We start from the raw sequence: 15,790 nt of genomic DNA on the forward strand, positions 1-15,790 counted from the left end.
TTAGAAACAATTGTGAACACTACAGCATTTCCACTTCAGAAAAATACAATAATTTGTCTTCCAGGAATGCTTCCTAGATGCTGTTCCAATGCAGAGGAGTAGCCAGTGTACGTGTCATAGTGAATCTCTCTTTCATGCCTTAAAATCCTATTTCTAACTTATATTATGACCCTCATTCCATATAGTATTTTAAATATTTTTAAATGTGCATGGAAAGTACTTGATTTCAGTCAGACTATTTGTTGCTTAAAAATAGACAGTAATCGTATATTGTTACTAATCATATATTGTTACTAATACTTATTTCTTAAGTATTAGAAAATAGTTATCAGGCAATTTATTTACAAAAGCAGTTGAAAACTATCTTAAGGCTCAGTTCTACACATCTCCTGTATGTAACATTTACTGTCAGGACAAATAGATCTGTTGGGCTTCAGTGGATTTTTTCACTGTAGTATGGACGATAAACCTTAAAAAAAATATTTTTGCAGCAACAGGCCCTAAGGATGTTTCTATTTTTATTGTCCATCCTTCACAGTATTAAAGCAACCTGCTGGTTTAGCGCAAACTTTAAAAAGTAACCTTTTGGAAATGAAATTTCAGTGGTTGAAGAGGAAGCACCTATTTCAAAAGTGCGAAGCTGAATGAATACTTGTTATTTTTGGAATGAAGTCCTTGGCTGCATCAACGATTGCTACTGTGAAAAAATGAAGATAAGGGAATCGATGTCTTTTCTGCTGCTTGTTAACCAGAGAATGATCGTGGAAAAGGGCTGTGGACATGAGCATTTGCATAGGCAGGATGTCATGCTTTTGGAATTAGGCAATTTGGAAAAATACATCCTGCTTGTAGAAATAACTGGCGGCTGCTTGCTTGGCTCTAGGTGGTGAAGCTCATTGTTCAGGCGCAAAAGCAGGAATTTTCCAACTAAACTGCAGTTTCTACAGCCTCTTGGCAGACACGCGCCTCAACCCGAAGCCTTTGGCGCATAAATCCCAACTGGTCTTTCTCGCTTGGTGCCCGGTGGGGAAGAGAAGCCACCGGCCTCTTTCCTTTCGGGCGGAGGGACACGCTGGCACAGCCCTAGCGAAGGAGCAGGGCGAGCGGGGCGGAGGGATCCTTCCCGCCTCCAGGAGCCCTTCCCGCCTCCAGGGATCCTTCCCGCCTCCAGGGGCCCTTCCCTCCTCCAGGGGCCCTTCCCGCCTCCAGGAGCCCTTCTCGCCTCCAGGGGCCCTTCCCTCCTCCAGGGATCCTTCCTGCCTCCAGGAGCCCTTCCCGCCTCCAGGGATCCTTCCCGCCTCCAGGGGCCCTTCCCTCCTCCAGGGGCCCTTCCCGCCTCCAGGGATCCTTCCCTCCTCCAGGGGCCCTTCCCTCCTCCAGGGGCCCTTCCCGCCTCCAGGGATCCTTCCCTCCTCCAGGGGCCCTTCCCGCCTCCAGGGATCCTTCCCGCCTCCAGGGGCCCTTCCCGCCTCCAGGGGCCCTTCCCGCCTCCAGGGATCCTTCCCACCTGCAGGAGCCCTTCCCGCCTCCAGGAGCCCTTCCCGCCTCCAGGGATCCTTCCCGCCTCCAGGGGCCCTTCCCTCCTCCAGGGGCCCTTCCCGCCTCCAGGGATCCTTCCCTCCTCCAGGAGCCCTTCCCGCCTCCAGGGATCCTTCCCGCCTCCAGGGATCCTTCCCGCCTCCAGGGGCCCTTCCCTCCTCCAGGGGCCCTTCCCGCCTCCAGGAGCCCTTCCCGCCTCCAGGGGCCCTTCCCTCTTCCAGGGATCCTTCCCGCCTCCAGGAGCCCTTCCCGCCTCCAGGGATCCTTCCCGCCTCCAGGGGCCCTTCCCTCCTCCAGGGGCCCTTCCCGCCTCCAGGGGCCCTTCCCGCCTCCAGGGATCCTTCCCACCTGCAGGAGCCCTTCCCGCCTCCAGGGATCCTTCCCGCCTCCAGGGATCCTTCCCGCCTCCAGGGATCCTTCCCGCCTCCAGGGGCCCTTCCCGCCTCCAGGGGCCCTTCCCGCCTCGGGGCGCCTGGAGCGGCGGGTCGGGCGGGCGCCGCCGCGGGGCCGCGCTCCGCTCCCCGGGGGTCCGGCTGGAACGGCCCGGGCCTGTGCTCGGAGGGCAGCCAGGCCCTGGGAGGAGGCAGCCCCCGGAGGGGGCGGCTGAGGCGGGGCGGGCAGGGTGGCTGAGGGCGATCCCCTCTCCCCTGAGGAATGCACCGAGGGAGGAACCTCAGGGCGGGGTCGGGGCGCTGAGAGAGAAGCGACCCTGCCGCAGGGAGAAGAAGAACGATCGCTGGGGAAGGATTAGGAAAAAAAGCTTCCAGGAGGTTATATAAACCGGAAGGGAGAGACGGCTTCCCTCACAGTAAAACTCATTTAAAAGAGGAGGAAGGAGGGTGGCTGTCTACCCTTCTCTCTCAGGGACAAGAGAGAAGGGACCTGCCACCTTCAGCAAGGGGGAAGCCGCCTCAGGGAGGGGAGACAGGAGCCTGGTGGAGGGACGCAAAAAAGTCACAAGCTTGAGGAGTCTTTCGCTCACTGCATTTCACAGGTATATCCCGCAATCGCAGAAATATTCCTTGCCAAAATGGATTTTCTGTGCCATTAGAGAAGTAAACGTGTCAAATTAAGAATTCTGTGTGATTCTTGAATCATGTGGTCCTGGTTAAAAAATTAATCCTGTTAAACTATATATACGTCATGAAACATTTTGAACTCCTTCCTGTTGGCTCCCTGAGGTCAGCTCTGCATGGTGACTAGATTGTTCAGTGATAGCGGTGAACCAGTCTGTTTCAAGTATAATAAATTCCCTCAGTCAGCATATGAAATTTCATTTTGCTCAAATTATTTTCTGCACACTAGGTAGATCACTTCTTAAATGAAGCTGCAGAGTGCATTTAACTTGAAGAAACACGCACTCAAACATCACAGGTACCAGCAGGCTTGTGCTTGAGACACTGCTGTTTCCTTGTGTAAGAACATACAACTTGATACAGTGTTTTGTCATACCTGAGGACTTTTGATAAACTTGCTACAGTTATGCATTGCAAATTATCACACAGTGAAGACAAGACTGGCAATTTCTTCTAGCTTTTAACGATTTTAAAAGGTCTACTCCCCAGATTCAGAAGAGTTCATCAGTGGGCATTATTTTCTTGATGTTTGTTCTTGGTATTAATTTTTGGCAAAAATACAGTGTGACAAATTCATGAAAAATGCAATTTAACTTGTTGACACAATGAAATTATCACCTATTTTAATTCTGCGTACATCTGCAACTTTAGATAATAACTTATATTCAAGATCTTGGTTTTAAATGTTGTTCAGTGATTCTGCCTTTATCTCAGGCCTGTAATGTATATAGAACAAATATCAATGTGGTAACGTGTATATGATAGAATTACTGATTTTGTGTCCTGTACGTTTTGGAAATCATTAAAAGATTATTTATGCCTAACACTTTATTATTTCTTTAATTTCAGGATTCTATAGAACTTATTTTTGTGAGCATGGAAAGCGCATATTCTGAAAGTTTTTCGTCTGCATCATCAGATGGCACTGAATGCTACTTATGTCCAAAGCGAATTAAAATAGAAAGTAATAAAAAAAGCATAGAGAAGGAGGAGCAGCCAAAGCTAGAACAAAGCATACACTGTGTGAACAGATACAAAACATCACCACATGAACTTCTGTATTTATCAGAAAGACAAAACAACTGGGCATTAGGAAAGCAAAGTTGTGATAAAGCAAGAAAAACTTGTATGAGAGAGTTTTTCCATTTTCAAGCCTGTAGTAATGAAAGAACACCGTGTAGAGTATCAGAAAATAAACTGTCCACCAAAAAATGGAGCCCTAAAAAAGAAGATGAAAATAGTAAAGAAGATGACATTTCACTGAATGTAGATGGACAGCATCTTCAAACAGAGTCGCTCTGTGTGGGGAGTGCTGCTAACACAGGTGAAAATCTACAGGTACTAAATCTACCCCCAGTGCAGCAGAACAACAATATAGAACAAAATAATAAAAGAAATGTTGATAATGAACTCAGACAAAATTCATCAGTTACACCCTTAAACAGAGACTTGTTTTGGATGGAATTGTTAAGTCATAAGTCTGCCTCTGATAAAAAGTGGAAACAATACCAGCTTTTGCAAATTCCATTTTTATGTGGCACCAGTTCTGTGTTTTCACACACAGAAAATGAGAAAAATAATTTTCTGGAAAAAGTATGTCCTACAGAAGATAAAGATTATTCTAGCAGTGATAATGAAACTACTGCAGAAAGAGATAACAAAGAAAAAAAAAATTCATCGTATATAATTCCAACATTTAAACCTTTAAAAAGTATACAACCACTGGCAATCCCTAATTTTCGACTTCCTTGCATTTCAAGCAAAATAAATAGTAAAATGCCATCAACGAACTTAAAGGAGACAGATTGGAATAATTTCAAAGGCCAACCATCTTTGATGCAATCTAAACAGATATATGGTGTGCAAAAAATGTCTGAGATAGGGAAACAAAAATTGCAAAATGATAAAAGCAATGTAAAACCTTCAACTGTTAGTTCTGAATTTAAAGAAAATAATTATCAATCAGTTAGCAAACAAGAGCACAGGGCTTTGGCAGAAGGAGGAAAAGAATCTGTAATGTATTTCAGAGGGAACAGCACTGACACTGAATGTAATCAAATATTTGCTGAGAATTATTTTAGGGATAAAATGCTGGAGAATTCAGATGGTGATGATGACCAGAAGTCAAAGATTCACATTTACATTAGTGCTAAAAACATTCAGAATGAGAAATATGTCAGAATGAGAAATGTGAAGAGAATGGGGAGGAAGAGCAGTAATGAGAATGCGGGAACATTTCATATACAGACAAGTATTCCAGTAACAACAGAAGCATTGGAGAAAAATAAATTAGACATGCACTGTGGTGTGCATAATTCCAACAGTGATATTAGTTTGTGTGACGCAGAATCAAAACTCTCTACAAAACAAATACTTGATTTCAAAAGATATTTAACTAAGAAAATTGTATTTGTAAGTAATTGTCCTTGCATTGTTGTGCAGAATTTTCCAGATAAGAAAGTGAACTGCCATATATTTAGGGGAAAGGAAATGTTCAAATTAAAGTTTTCATTTCAAAACATGTTGTTTGGATGGGTCGGGACATGGACTGAATGTCTATATAAAAATACATCCACGTGTCAGGGCGACAGTGTTACACATTGGCTTCAGTTTCGAGAAACATTAAGTGAGCAGTGTGATGCTCAAGAGTTAGTAAAGAGCGATATAAATAGGAACCACAACAATAAAATATGCATTTGTTTGCTTGCTATTATTTCAAAGCATCTCAAGGTGGAATTACTAGAGACAATTCTTGCTTCCTTTTTCAATAGCACAAATACGTTATTGACAACTGGAGGAAAGTCTGTGCATGTGGAGAAGCACCCTTTATGTGGCAGAGAGCAAGATCAATTAAAGTCATGCACAGAGAATACTTTGAGACAAAACACAGGATTTCACAAAAAAAAAAAAACTTATCCAGGCTTTGCAAGTTCTAAATTTGTGGAAAGCATGGTTTTGGAGTTTCATAATGAATGCCAGAGAAGAGATCTTTCTAGATCTTTAGGTGAAGAAGAGTCTGCCCTCCTAAAAAGAGGAACCTTCTTTCATAACCAAAAAAGGGGATTATGTAAAGGAAGACACGTCAGAAAGCACCGCCTCGTATCCAGAGGGAGTGAAGGGTTTTGCACCTACTTGAGGTCAGTCAGTCACAAAAACAGTATGAAAAAACAAATTTCATTTGCTAAATGCCCAATGTTGCTGCAAGGCACTTTTGCTTGTTCTTCAATAGACAAGATGTATTGCTGCAATATCACAAAAATACAGTATCTGATAGGAGCAAATCTTAAATTTTGGAGTTACTTTCCTGCCTGTTCACAACAGAAATTTGAAAAGGTAAATAGTAAATGCACAAATCGGGAAATATCGGTAACTACAGTAAAGCAGGATGAGAAGAAACCGAGTAAAATGTGTAGTAGTTCTTTTCATGGAGAAAGATTTAAAACTTTCCCTTTTGTTTTATGTGAAAATAAGAAACATGAAACAACCAGATATAGAAATTCCTTAACATCTACAAATGAAGTCACAGATGAAGTCACATACACCATGAAAAAATATTTAGGTACCTCTAGTTATATAAATGCTAATAAAAAAGAGTGTGTTAAGTCAAAAGAGTTGCAAATAAATTCTCATAGTTTTCTTTCTAAAAAGTTTTTTTCTGTTTTTGACACATATGAAAAAATTCCCCTTACTACTGATTCTGGAGACTTTGACCAGATCCCAGTTGTAAACCAAGACAATTCTGTCGAAAAGAAGTTGTCTGAAGAAAATGCAGACACTTGTTCAAAGGAGATTCATAATTTGCCTATTAAATCAGGTGGTGGCTTAATTCTGCCTGAACAGTCAAGAACAACTATGGAAAAATGTAATTCTTTCTTGTTAAGAGATAGCCAAACAAACCAACCTGAATATTGCAAGAAAATAGATACATATAGCCCACATTTAGCAAATAAAGAAGAAAAAGTAGAAGACAAGAATACTTATTTACATTTTGAAAACTTGTTTCCCAGTTCCTCGGATGTTTATCAGTCTGTCACTTTGCCGTTAGAGAACAGCTCTTTTGTCAATAGAGTAGGAAGTCAAGATGGACACTGCAGGACTTCCTCGAGTACTGACAAACAAAACCAAAGTGAGCAAACGCATGCCACTATCCAATACCCGTCCAGGGGAAGTCCCACCATGACAGATACATATTTGCAATTACAGGCTAAAGAAAGGGTGCAGTTTTCTGTACAAGGACACACACAGACACATAAGGCAGTCGGTTCGGAGCCAGTAACTTTGAAACAACATCTTGAATATGTAAAAGAACAGGGAGAGATAAATGATGAACAACTGCATGTAACTAATGAAAGTCAATGTGAGACTGTAATGAATGACTTGATTATGTCATATTCAGAAGATGAATCTAAAACATTCATTGCTGCAGAAGAGAAATTAAAAATGCATTTATCCATAATGAACAATGGATGTCTTGAAGATGTAAAAGATAAGTATTTACCTTTAGAAAATAAAATCACATATGAATTTGAACTGAAGAGAAAATTTGATTTAGTCCTAGAAGAGCTACATATGTTTCATGAAATTAGCAAGGGAGATGAAAATAATTTATCTAGTTTGGAAACAAACTCACACAACAATTATTGTGAATTAAATAATTCTGAGGGGATAGATGAGAATGTGACAAGTGTTCCTGAAAAGAAAATACGTATTTCTTCTCCAATCCATGGTACTATAGAAGGGCAAAACATAACTGACAGTAATGAAAGTTCATTAAAGGAAAAGATATCAAATGAAAATGAAGACCAAAAAGGACCTAATGAACATTGTATTTCAAGACTGTCAAGTGAAGCATTGCTGCATTCACCTACTGCAGAAGGTAAGCACATGCAATTATTGGCTATTACGTTAATAAGCAAGTGTAAATTTTAGGCAGTGTTTGGTTTGCTTTAAAGGTGTGTTTCTCGACTGAAATAATTCCATAACAATGAGTTTTCTTTGAATTGTACAAGGTTTGTCAGACAAAAGGTACTTGCTTAGTAGCCAAATGCAAAAAACTTAGACTACTGACTGCTACCTGCACGCTGTGCCATAGTAGTTGTAGCTCAGTTTTCAGTCAATCAGTTTCCGGCTTGCTCAAACCTGTCTTAATGCAAATTCCGTTACAGATTATTTCTTTTGTCTTGGATTTCATCATAATAAGCCCTAAAGTCCCTAAAAGTCAAAAACTCAGAAAGATGAACATTTATAGAGAGAAAAAGCTTAACTGAAATGATTCAATAGTCATGAAAGAGACAACTGTTTCCGTACAACTGATGTCACAGAATCATAGAACAGTTTGGGTTGGAAGAAGCCTTTAAAATTTATCTAATCCAACCCTCCCTCCAATGAGCAGGGACGTCTTCAGCTAGATCAGGTTGCTCAGAGCCCTGTCCAACCTGACCTTGAATATTTTTTTCCAGGGATGTGTTCTACTGAAAACTTTTGTAGTGTCATGAAAATCAACTTCATCTTTTCAAAACTGATTTTGCATAGTATTCAGAAGACCATATTAATGAGGAGTCAAATAGTCACAAAAAATTGTTTTGGAGTTAGGTGATCAGTGGAGACAGTCACCTGTTAAATCTCTGTGGTTTGTTTAAACAGCTAATCTTGCAAGATTTACATGGGTTTGCATTTGACGTGGATACTAATATCTTTTATCTAAACAACATTAGTTTGAGAAGATAGGCAGTTTAACACAAATTTGTAATAGATTAATAAAGATATATATGAGTATATTAATGAGTGGTAGGCACTACACATCATGTGTGCTATTTCCATATTTCTCTAAAGTGTGTGCTATTTATATGTCCTCAGAAGTTAATTCTGAACCACATATCCCCAGTAGGTGAGGGAAGTTTGCTTCACTGAGGATCTGAGCCTCAAAAAGCAGCAACAGGTTTCTGAACATACTCTGCACTTAACATTTCTCATAGCATTGCCCCGTGCAGTTCTTGCCTAAGTTCATTGCCTGCATCGCATCCTGGTTTGGATGACCTAACTTTTTCCGTTCACCATAATGGGACCATATGTACCTCATTTATGGTTCTGGCTTCCAGGCCAGGCCCTCACAAAATTTGGCCCTCACAAAATTTAGGCAGTACTATGGTTATGTTTGTTTAAAGTTGAGATGCTGCCTTTTAAAAAAAAATATTTTATTTTTCCTTAAAGAAAGAGAATCCCCTCTTCAAACAATATGTGGGAAATCCACTTTGTAAACTCTTAACACTCCTACCCCATTTGCTGCAAAATCAAGAGGTATTTAATAAGTAAAGGAAGGACACCAAAAAGAAAACCAGTTAGATGTTGTACCTTTTTTTACAAATAGCTCCTATGTGATTTATGAATTATTTGGGCACTTTTCAAACAGCATGTTTATCAGATTTTGTACCTGAAATTCGGTGCACAGAAGTGTTCTCACAGCTGCAAATAAAATCAATACGAGATATGCTTTGGTCGTTTTTGGTAAATTATCTGATAAAAATGCAGCTGTCTCACATTTGGCGTCTGAAATCAATTTTCAGGGACTTGACTCTAAATTTATAAAGTGAAGATTGTAGAGGTTTTGTGAAGGTAATTAGTGTTTGTGAAGCAATTAGGAAAGTGTCACAGGAAAGTCCTGGAGGGAATTCTCTTCAGTAGCGTTTAACAATATAATGTGCTGCAAGTTACACCTGAATGCCTTGCCCCAGAGAATGAAAATCTAACAGATACTGGATAAGTGATCACTTGTCTGCCTAAGTCTGGAATAAGAAGATCCAAGTGGAGAAAATTATATTTCATCAGAGGATGAAAACTGCATCACTGCATCTGTGTAAACTTCATCAGGTGTATAGTATAGATAGCTTTTGACAAGCCTCTGAATGAGACTTCAGAGCTTCACTACCATAAGTAATGAACAGGTATTACTATCCTGTAATATGCACATATATGCTTTACTCACATCAAGGACAACCACAATTAATAACTAGGTGAAACAAACTTAGTTATTTGTTTATAAGAAAATAGTTAAACTCTTAAATGTTGTATTTATGCTTCCGTTTTAAGGCTATTTTGATGTAGCTTATGAAAAGCCATACACATGGGACCCAGCTTTTCTATCCTGCACACTTCTTACGGAACAAAACTATAATTTACAGAAAGAGGGAGGTAAGAGTAATATTATTGTTATTTATACCACAAATACCAGTGCTCATAAATTTATTTCTCAAACATTTGTATTTGTTTCTTCCCTTTTCATCTTTCTCTCTATAGCAATCACATTTTGTTTAATTATAGGTTACTAGAAAGCTGTCCTGTCTTTGGCTTGGGTCAGAGCAAGTCATGCAGATGACTCTTTTTGTTCCTTGGCTAGAATAAAAGCACTCTAACAATGTGGGGTTTCCTTTTTTGCTTGTTTTGGAGCCATTTGGAACAAATGTCTTTAGGCCTTCGATCATTGTGATCTAGCCAAGATGTACTACAAGCAGAATGTGATTTGATATACTTTTCTTGGAAGAGTTGCAGTTTTGGACACATTGTGGAAGGAAATTCTGAAGGATATTGCCAATCAACCTATTAGTCAAAAACCATGCTTTTGCATTTTTTCCGTCACTTGGAAACATTTAGTAAAACAAGGCTATTGGTTCGTTCTGAAATTAAGTATAAAACATAGATAACTTCTGTTTCACTGAGTGAAGTCATATACAGATATTTTCACTTTTATTCCCCATCGCACCTCTTAAAACAACTGCACACTTTGCTGTTCTCAGAATTCAGAAGGTTGTTTCCTTCATTGAGACCATTCTGTGAAATAATGAGACTGAAAATCTTAGGCATTTACAGGTGACCTCTGATGTTCTTTTCACCTGTTTTTTAATTGAAGATAAGTCATCTTTTGATGGTATTTCATATACCAGATGCAGAATGTTACAGAGAATTCTACTCTTTTTTTTGCTGTTTATCACTGCTCTATAAGATGTTGGTAATGGGGTTTTTTTTTGGTGGCAGATGGATTCTAGTTTCTGACTTTTGTAGTAGGTGGTGTTACTGTTGAGGGAAAATTCAAATTCCAGAATGCTGTTTACAGACATTTTCCCCATTGCTATTAGCAGTAACTATTCCTTTTACATTGCTTCCTAGTCTCTTTTAAGTTCCCGTCTGAGCGTCTCCAGAAACATTTGGTAGAAAACCTTAGCAATGAGTGACTTTTTTTTTTTTTTTTTTTTTTTCCCCCCCCCCATCGTTGTCCAGCAATCATGCAGATTTCCAGGGCAATGGCAGATTTCTAAGGCATTCAGTACCTTACTTCCAGAGCTTAGTCAATGGGCACAGCACCTAATGTACTTGCAGTAGAAGAAGCAGAAAAGCTGTAGTGTTCCCCTCATCGTCATTCTCTGTTGATAGCAAATAGGGAACTGCAGAGTATCTTTGTTCCTTGAGGAGGTACATTGCTTCTGTGTTGTAATCTGTGGTTGGCAGATGGTTCTCTTCCATTTACACTGACCATTGCCTTAGAAAATATTCTGAAAGAAGGACTGTATCTGTTTTTGTTGGGTGAATACTGTATTTACTGTACTGATCAGAGTTAACATCAGAAGTTTTGCCGATGTGAGTCTGTCTCCTGTCTATCCAGTAGGATTCTGAGCCATCACATGTGCTCCTACGTGACTGGTGTTGGTTGTGTATCTTGGATATGATCACCTGTTTCTGCTTTGGAATCCAGGCCAGTTAATTCAGATAGCTGAGCTGCCAAAACTCTGTGGTTTAATCCAGCGTATTGCTCCCATAGTTAGAAGATTAGGAGGTACTTCGTACTTGTGGGTAGCAATGAGTTCATTGTTTTACATCCCACCGTTTGGTCACATGAAGTGACGGTTGCCACAGAAACTGTGACTGTTTTGGAAAGGAGATGCCTAGGTGAGACAAGAAGATTTATGCTGCAACAGTTTTACAGTTCAGCATGCCTAACTACCATGCTTTACTGGCTACACATAAACCCATAACACTTGACTGACTTTTAGTGCATGCAGTTCCTTTTCCAACTGACTCTTATGAGTCTTATAAAAGACGTAGCAGCACTACTGTCTCATCATTGACTTAAGAATGGAGCTTTGGGGTTTTTCTCATCCCATCATTTAAAATTCATGTGAAAGGCTTAGAGAATTTTTCTTCTCACTCTAGCAGGATTCCAGATGAGTGCGTAAGGCTCTGATGGGCTCACTATTTGATAGCCTAGCTAATTGCTCAGTGCTTCATCATTTTATAGAATAATAGAGAATAGAACTGGAAAAGATCTTGAGAAATTTGACACCTTCTTGTGTGACTATTATTTCTTCCAGATGACTCATGGTCCTAATCTACAGTTTATAAGGTCATGGTCTTCCATTTTTCCCCAGTGAATTTATTATTTTATGCAAAACAGAACAGCTTCTAAAGGATGACTAAATCATGACCCAGATTACTAGATGGTGTATACCTTACCTATTATGGAACAGAAAATCCCCATCCTCCTATCCTATTTTCTGTGAAATGAGTGGCACAAAACACACATCATGATTATTATCACCATTAGAATGATGCCTAACTCTAATTTGGACTCTGTAATCTGGACCTGACAGACTAGTGGTAAGTATTAAAGCATACCCCTCTCAGCATGTCCCCTCTGTCCCAGAATGGTAAATTTTATCAAACTATATGCCTTTGCCTGTCTGTTAGGCAAGTAATATAATGTTAGGATGAGGATCCTTCTAATTAGAAGGAATCTACATGTGACCCAGCTGTTAGCATTTCAGTTTCAACACCAAAAAATATGCTGTACAGCTGAACAAAATGGAGATGGGATAGGATGTAGTAAAGGACTGAGAAGCTACAATTAATGTACCTCTAATTTGCGTATCTTGGCAGTCTGTAATTCTAGTGTATATCATATGGAATTTTGGGCTTACTTTCACTTTTTTTTTTTTTTTTTTTTTTTTTTTTTTAAATAAAGGATACTTTCTGTCACATGAAGTTATAAGAGTACAGCCTCTTAAAACATGCAAGGGTCCAATCAGGATTGGTCTGTCAAGAAAAGCTCGGCCCAAACAGCTTCATCCTTATCTGAAATGACTTACTGGATTCTTTTACCAGTCTTCAAATAGAATCACTCTGCTTGAAAATGGTTGAAATGTTTTTATGTTAAGTTTTTTTGTTGATAGTTGGATCTTTGTGGTTTATGGTTTTTTAAGATATTAATATTGCAGTATTTGCTAGTGATTTATTTAGGAATACTCCTGTGAATATTTGATAGCAAAGGGATTTGTAATGTTTACTAGTAGAAGTTTTAATGGAAAGATGAGGCCCTTTTCAAGTTTATGTAATATTAATAAAATCTGACATGTATTTTTCATCTATTAAAATATACAGTTGAAATTTGCTGTTGTGCTCAGACATTCTTAGAATCCTCCGTGTGTTTATGATATAGTTTTAAAAACTCAGTACCTTTAAAAGGATTTGTTACAAATGTTTAGAGAGGCATAGAAGAGAATTTCAGGAAGCTAAATTTAAATTACTAAATAGGAAGATTATATTTTAGACTTCAGAGGTCGTTTCCTCTGATGTACTTTCAGTTCCATGCACCTGTCCAGTTGGACAAAGAAAACTCTTGAATTTCAGCACAGAGTCTGGAAGGAGGAAAAGTATAAATGCCACAGACAGAATGTCTTATTCTGAGGATACTGATTCCATCCCATAAAACATGGAGGCAAAATGCCAGTACATAAATTCTGGAGACTATATATCTCAAAAATGGGATAACTTCGGCTGATCTGAAGCATACAGGTATTGATTACGGACATGTATTAATAATTGTTAATATACTGATTTTTGTGTTATCTAATAAAGAATAGTAACGGTGTCAACTGAATAAGAGCACAGCAAGAAACAAACATGGGTGAAGCCTGAACAAAAAATGATGGAAGTGTCAGAACAAGAGCAGATATCAAGACATCTTGATAACTCGATATATTGATATCAAGAAGATAACAGATGTTGAAGAAGAAGGCTTCAAACCCTCTATGTGCAATTGCACAAAGTTTTTTAGAAAGACCATATTTTACATTGCAGTGGATGAGAATTTCAGCATAACAAGCATTACAGAATAGTGATGGAAGGGTGATAAACCCCAGTGCAAATAATAACACTTGGTGGCAGCTGACACAGGAAAGCTGAGCAAGCTGAATTGATGGGGAAATAAATCTATAGATAAAATATTCTTTAGAAACTATAGCAACAGTTCAAAGATTAAGTCACTACACAGTTTATTTAGCAACAACCTTTATAATATGTCGTATATAATAGTAAATATATCAGTATGCTTATCCTATAGGGGTCTAAACAAGAAGAGGAATTTCAGTACACAATATTAGAAATCAATGAGATAATCTCTGGTTATAGTTTTGTTTACAATTTCTGTTATTCTCATATGAAGTAGTAAAAATGTCAGATGAACATTTGTTTCTAGGAATAGCTCATTCTAAAACAAGGGTTTCTGAACTTATCTGTGGACCATAGATTGTACAAAAGGTGTAGCAAGTGCTATGCACCTCGTTTAAAACTAATTTTAAATGGTAAAACTTACTAACTTGCCTATTAAAAATTTTGATAACACAAGTATAAAATTGTCCATGCTAATGGAAAGCATATTTCTGGAGGTCACAGGACAGGAAATTATCCTTCCTTTATCAATAGACCTAATCTATGCAAAAATTTGAAAGGGCTAAGCAAATGGGCAACTAGAAAACAAATTTAGACAGCTCTTCAGAGGGCAAGGCCATTAGTCAGCTCCCTTGGGAATGTGCAAATGAGCCTGAGTCCAGTCAGGCAGCTGAAGAGAGACAGGATGGACCAGACTCACCATCAGCAGCAGACATCTCTGTCTCAGAGAGGATAACTTGGCATTATGGGTCTGGCAACAGTGTGGAGGAGCTTGTGGACTTGTGATTGGTAGCAACCCCTAAATGGCCACAGAGGGTCACTGCTTTGTCTTCCTCTTACTTCATTTCAGCCCTTTTAAGTGTGAGGTCTTTAGATTTTATCAGTTGTGCACAGACAGTAAAAGAATGCTGTTTTCTCTGTGCTCCAGAAGAAGTACCAGCTTAAGTGTCTCTGGATCCCAGTAAGTATGAACTGATCAAAATCCTTTAGCTAGGTGTTCTCTATTGCATACCTGGCGCAGAGCAAGGAGAGCTGCTCTGTAGGTATCTGAGTGTCCCCCCTGGAGTTTTGTCCTCGCAGCTGGGCAGTTTCCTGAGTGCTGCCCACCGTGAACTGGCTTTCAGGAACAATGTCTTAGCAATAGCTTCTCTATCTCATATTTGTAAAGGCTGATGTTTACAATAGGAGGATTTCTCACAATTTGGGAGTGATATGTCTGTATTTACAACACATTCTCTGATCTCTTTAGAAAAGCCTCTCTCTGTGTCATGCCTCATCCTACACCTCCGGCGGGAAAAGATGTCTTTACTCCACAGAGCCATTTTCCTATATCCTCTTCCTGCGTTGTCTTGTGATCATTAATGCAACTTAGGAATACAATGCAAACATTGAATTTATAATAATTGTGGGGCACCTCTGATGGGCATGACTTGGAAATTTGCATGCCATTTCCATCTGAGCACAACCGGGCACTCCCAGTGTTCAGAGCATGGGAATACTGGGTGTCAACCACCTTAAAAAAGCCACTAACAGTAGAACTTGACAGACCAGTGCAAGGATGACAGCCAGAGCACTTGTGTCCATCCCCAGCTTCCACACCACAGACCGATCAGAGTTTGTAATGTCCAGGCGCCAAGGCCTTAAATGTCTAGGATGGAGGCCTCATTACTGATTCTTTGGTATTAGTGTCCAACACGGAGCCACAAAAATGGCCTTTGTCTTTTTGAAATCAGTCACATCAGTAAAAGTTGTGAAGTCATGTATGGGGATGATGTGACCCCACCAAAGGGTTCGTGTAATGAATGTTCACATAGCTAATTCTGAAACTAAAGAATACAAAGTTCCTTGAAATACCTAGGTAATTTTGTTCTGCCTTATAGTAGACTTCAGGATGCCTGGAATAAAATCTGCAGGAATCAATTCCAAGGAAAGATTCCATTAAATAACTTCATCACTGTTTA

The sequence above is a fragment of the Athene noctua genome, chromosome 1, assembly GCF_965140245.1.
Source record: "Athene noctua chromosome 1, bAthNoc1.hap1.1, whole genome shotgun sequence".
Lineage (NCBI taxonomy): Eukaryota > Metazoa > Chordata > Aves > Strigiformes > Strigidae > Athene > Athene noctua.